Source organism: Triticum urartu, chromosome 6 (genome assembly GCF_003073215.2).
Source record: "Triticum urartu cultivar G1812 chromosome 6, Tu2.1, whole genome shotgun sequence".
Lineage (NCBI taxonomy): Eukaryota > Viridiplantae > Streptophyta > Magnoliopsida > Poales > Poaceae > Triticum > Triticum urartu.
This window is the reverse complement of record NC_053027.1, coordinates 250,463,423-250,469,317: the sequence shown is the minus strand read 5'-3', so window position 1 is coordinate 250,469,317 and position 5,895 is coordinate 250,463,423. Positions and strand designations below refer to the sequence as shown.

At 44.4% G+C, this 5,895-nt stretch overlaps 1 long non-coding RNA gene across 1 annotated transcript; it reads right to left on the bottom strand.

The window, feature by feature from the left end:
- Window positions 1-4,282: 4,282 nt before the first annotated feature.
- LOC125516261 lies at window positions 4,283-5,690 on the bottom strand. Its single transcript, XR_007287327.1, has 3 exons — window positions 5,419-5,690; window positions 5,120-5,343; window positions 4,283-4,351 (listed from the first exon to the last, which is right to left on the bottom strand). It is a non-coding gene; the product is annotated as an uncharacterized LOC125516261 (long non-coding RNA).
- Window positions 5,691-5,895: the final 205 nt, after the last annotated feature.

Sequence of the window (5,895 nt, the reverse complement as noted above, 5' to 3'; positions counted from 1 at the left end):
TGAGAACTAAGGTATCAATCCAGTAGGAGGCTACACGCAAGTCCCTCGTACCTGCACAAAACAAATAAATCCTCGCAACCAATGCAAATAGGGGTTGTCAATCCCTATAGGGCCACTTACGAGAGTGAGATCTGATAGATATGATATGATAATATTTTTGGTATTTTTATGATAAAGATGCAAAGTAAAATAAAAGCAAAGTAAATAACTAAGTAGTAGGAGATTGATATGATAAAGATAGACCCGGGGGCCATAGGTTTCACTAGTGGCTTCTCTCGAGAGCATAAGTATTCTACGGTGGGTGAACAAATTACTGTTGAGCAATTGACAGAATTGAGCATAGTTATGAGAATATCTTGGTATGATCATGTATATAGGCATCACATCGGAGACAAGTAGACCGACTCCTGCCTGCATCTACTACTATTACTCCACTCATCGACCGCTATCCAGCATGCATCTAGAGTATTAAGTTAAAACAGAGTAACACCTTAAGCAAGATGACATGATGTAGAGGGATAGACTCGTGCAATATGAAGAAAACCACATCTTGTTATCCTCGATGGCAACAATACAATACGTGCCTTGCTACCCTTACTGTCACCGGGAAAGGACACCGCAAGATTGAACCCAAAGCTAAGCACTTCTCCCATTGCAAGAAATACCAATCTAGTAGGCCAAACCAAACTGATAATTCGAAGAGACTTGCAAAGATAACCAATCATACATAAAAGAATTCAGAGAAGATTCAAATATTATTCATAGATAGACTTGATCATAAACCCACAATTCATCGGTCTTAACAAACACACCACAAAAAGAAGATTATATCGAATAGATCTCCACAAGAGAGGGGGAGAACATTGTATTGAGATCCAAAATGAGAGAAGAAGCCATCTAGCTACTAACTATGGACCCGTAGGTCTGAAGTAAACTACTCACACTTCATCGGAGAGGCTATGGTGTTGATGTAGAAGCCCTCCGTGATTGATGCCCCTTCCGGCGGAGCTCCGGAACAGGCCCCAAGATGGGATCTCATGGATACAGAAAGTTACGGCGGTGGAATTAGGGTTTTGGCTCCGTATCTGATCGTTTGGGGCTACGTGGGTATATATAGGAGGAAGAAGTACGTCGGTGGAGCAACAGGGGGCCCATGAGGGTGGGGGCGCGCCTGGTAGGGTAGGGCGCGCCCCCTACCTCGTGGCCTCTTGTTACGTGCCTTGACATAGGGTCCAAGTCTCCTGAGTTGTATTCGGTGAGAAAATCACGTTCCCGAAGGTTTCATTCCGTTTGGACTCTGTTTGGTATTCCTTTTCTTCGAAACCCTAAAAGAGGTAAAAAACAGCAATTCTGGGCTGGGCCTCCGGTTAATAGGTTAGTCCCAAAAATAATATAAAAGTGGATAATAAAGCCGAATAATGTCCAAAACAGCAGATAATATAGCATGGAGCAATCAAAAATTATAGATACATTGGAGACGTATCACCGACCCGGTGGTTGTTGCTGCTGCAGCTGTGGAGTTCTGCCCGGGCTGCGTACCTGCCATGAAGACTCTGGCCCGATTCGGCGGCTCGGAGGGGTCCGGAATACTGCTTCCATCGGAACAGCCCCCGAGCATGCTATCCTGCAGCTGATACAAAGAGTCTGTCTCGCCCGTTGATGATGTAGCGTCAGAACAGACGGCCGTCTCACCGCCATTCACCGATCCTTCAGAATATTCACCGCTGTGGATGCAACCTACGAAGGCATGCTTCACGACAGATTGAACACGGGCGGACCGCTGAGCCGTTTCGATGAGGTTGGTGTGGACGTCCGGCTCAGGGCCCGACTCGCTGATCCGGCCGATGAAGACATGAATTCCGCCGAAGGGGACCCGGTACCCGTACTCAATTGAGCCGGCCTCGGGGCCCCAGCCTTTGTCGTCGATGTGGAGCTTGCCGCGACGACTCTTGGTCATCCGGCCCACAGCGTATCCCTTGAGCCCTTCGAAGTTGCCCTTCAAGAACTCAAATCCACCGTGCGCTGGCCCCACGGTGGGCACCAACTGTCGTGGAATTGTCACGGCAGATGTCCTATCAGAAGGACTTAGTCGTAGGGCCATCGCAACTAGGAAGCTTAAAGGGGTTAATCGGGACAAAGGACATGAGAGGTTTTATACTAGTTCGGCCCCTTACGATGAAGGTAAAAGCCTACGTCTAGTTATGTTGATATTGCTGGGGTTTCGATCACCAAGAGGCTAGTTCACCGGCATGGTTATCGATCTCTTGTTTCTTGCCCTAAGCCTCCACCGGGTCGTCCCCTTATATACACGGGTTGTCGCCTGGTAGCCTACAGAGTCCCGGACGGCTTATAAGTCGTGTCCGGCTGAGTGACTTCTTTTACATTCCTTTCCTTACAAGTCTTGCCTTACATACGGGGTTTACAATATTGGGCCTTGAACCGCCTTTAGGCCTTTAGGCCTTCTATAAGATTTGATAAACTATCGTCTTAAATGTCTACTGGGCTTCCTTTGTGACCCGCCATTGGGGCTGACCCGGCCCCTCCTGGGCGGGTCATAACTGATAGCTATATCCCCAACACTTACCAAGATAGAGGCGGTGGAATAGTTTTTGTAGTCTGCAAAAGTACTCAATTAATGCTCTCGTTCTTCACAAAAAAATGTGTTTACCAATGCACTAGCGCATTGCATGCATGAACACTAGTAAATGACAAAGATTTTTACATGCACTAGCAAGATGCCTGTGCATTGCACGGAACATCATGATCTTGTGGGAGAAAATGATGAACAAGGGAAGGCCTTATCTGCAAATGTGGAGTGGAGTCCGGGTAAATTGTCATAGTTTCCTTCCTATCCATTAGATATAGATTGGACGACCTATATTGCAGGATGACAGGCACACCATCATCACCAACTCTGCTTTTTATAAGAGTAGAGAGTAGATTAGTTAATATTCTCTTTAGGCTACTCATAGTATGTAACGACCCGAACCTGACAAGATTCGATGTCTCTGTGCTCACTGTGCTAGTCCCTAGATCAATAGCTAGCACACACAGTACAAGATGTAATATCTAGAATAAACTACATGTCATAATATTACAATGTAGATCCAGAATTTAATATAACACATACCTACATAGCTCAAGGCTAGCTCGCAACAAAAACATAGCGGAAAAGCAAATAAAATCTCCATGAAGTCCATCAACACCACAGGCAAATGTCGAGTATATACATCGTAAACCTACATCGTATCACCCTCTCGTCATATAAAATCTGCAAAATGAAATGTTGCAGCTACGAAGGGTCAATACTTTGAATTTATTAGCAAGTCACACAGGAATTATATAACAGACCTACATCTACATGCAAGGTATATCAAGAGGATAATGTAGTGGTTGTTTTCTAGAAAGCTAAAATTTTCCCTGATAACTACATAATATAATAGTCAAATTTTAATTATGTCTTGCTACAATTAAATACATATGGTTGAATTGGGCACCCCAATTCCAACCTATCCCCATATTAAGTTTCCCACTCAATTTTTATTAAAGTATCATCTATCAAGATCATCCAACAACTGTAATGGCAGAGTGTCTCAAATTTGTCCATACCCAAGGACACGGCTAATCATGATTAGTTCATACACTCTGCAGAGGTCTGTACACTTTACCCACTGGATTCAACCCGAAGATTGAGACAAAGTATTTCAGAAGCAGTCGCCTAGTCTCTCATAGGAGGCCCATCCCAACTATCATAACTACATCTGCTGGCACATCCGGGTAAGGTCTCCACAACTGATCAACTAAGCCAGAGCCCATATTAGCCAGTGATTATACATGGAAGCTACTAGTCACTAAGTCTATCTGATCTTTTTGAGCCTGGACAGCACCCACTTACATTCACAAGGTATAAACCATGATGTTCTTGAAACCACCCAGCAATACCATTCGAGCGCACTTAGCCATGGTCCATGTCCTTAGAAAAGGAACAATAAACCATGATGCAACCCTGTCCATCCAGAGGTGAATTATGTATTATGTTTCTGCTCAAGTTATATTATATATAATCCTCACCTAATATCGATGAATACACGAACCAATCCCCGTCTACATAGTATAGCAAGAATACACTACCACGTTCTACAATAAGGCCATACTAACTGCATCTCAATAGCAATAACATGCTACCATAATATTCCTAACATGCATAATATAGTAATGTGATATATATAACTACATGCATATAGAAAAATAATAGGATGAAGGATGATCAAGGTGTAACTTGCCTGGTATATTAGATGAAGTTCGTCGCACTCACAATCCTGACAATTCTACTCATCACGCTCCGAGCAATCTATCGCAAATGAAAGAACTCAAATAAACAACCATGCCATATGAAAAAACCAAAAGAACAACAAAACAAATATGGCAAGGTTGAACAAGAATAATACATATAGGCTTAATGTTATTGTATGGGTCTCGATGATGTTATACGGTGACAGGGTGAAGGAATGAACTCGAAAGAGTTAATGAATGATGAAATATTGTTATACAAGAGTATATATGAGATGGTATGGAACAGGGTCAACGGTATAAGGAGGAACACACATGGTGTTTAACAGATCACATATGACATATCAATTATTTGTAAAAGAATTGATGGAATACGAGCACTGCAATTCGAATTATAGCGAGATAAAGTTTGAATTGAATTTAAATTCAAACAGGTCAAAAGTATGTGAAATGCCGAGTATACAGAATATTACCAACAAGTATTTGATAAAAGTTTTCAGACGCAAAACAAATCAATTGGAAAGGATATATAGTTTACAAAATATGCCCTCTGGAATGAAGAATTCGAATTTGAATAAATTCAAATTTGAATAGTTAAAACATGTGAAATTTTGGTTCTATCGTATTCTCCTGGTCACTACGAGTACACAGGAAAAAGAATTGATGAATTTGGATATACGGACCAAGAGATATAGCTAATTGAAATTAGGTGAAAATCTGTAAAAAGACAAAAAGAAACTCTGTTTTTTTACTACTGCAGCGTCTACTGTAGCAGTCTACCACATGTCTCGCTTGGATTGGCCCAAGGGGTTTGCGCACGCGTGCTCACCGTGTACATGGGAGGACAGCGGCGGCCTCGGTCGTGGGCGGCGGCGCTCCTCCGGCGGTTCTCCGGCGAAGGCGAGGTGACGGCTGTCGAGGCGTACAACTGAGGTGAAGATGGTGTCATCAACGGCGATGGGAGCGTCCCCTGGTGGCAATGCAATAGCGTTGGAGCTCCAGCGTCGGCGGTGATGTTTGGGTCGAGGTATATGCGCTCGGTTTGGTGCCCTCCTGTGCGAGATAGAGGGTCAAGGCGGTAGAGGAGATCAATGCAAAGAGGATAACGGAGAAAAGAGGTTCAGGGACCCTCTTTGGCGACAGAAACGATGATGGCGGAGGTCAGCAGCGGCGGAACTCCGGCGAGATCGGGAGCTTGTAATCGAGGCAGAGCTGGAGCACTAGGTGTTGGAATCGGATGAGAGGAGCGAGAGGAGTCTCCTGTTGTACACGGATTTGGAGGGGGTTAGGGATCGCGTGATTCACGCGTGGTTTGGATCGGGCTCGTTGCAGTTTCGTGCACGGGTGGGAGTCCGGCTGAAGGTTGACGACGAAGGCGGGCCAGCGGTGTCAGTGACAGAAAGGAAAAGAGAGAAAAAAAGAAAAAGAAAACGGCTAGGGGCGCCGCCGTGCTGGGCTTCGGCCTGCTGGGCCCTCTGATGCTGCCCGTGGCGCTGCGCGCGAGGCAAGAGATAGGGATATGGGCTTCAGTTTGGGTTTAGGAATAGGTTTAGTTATTTCCTATTCTGTTTTATTGATAGAAATGGCTTTGGCTCGAAAAATGAT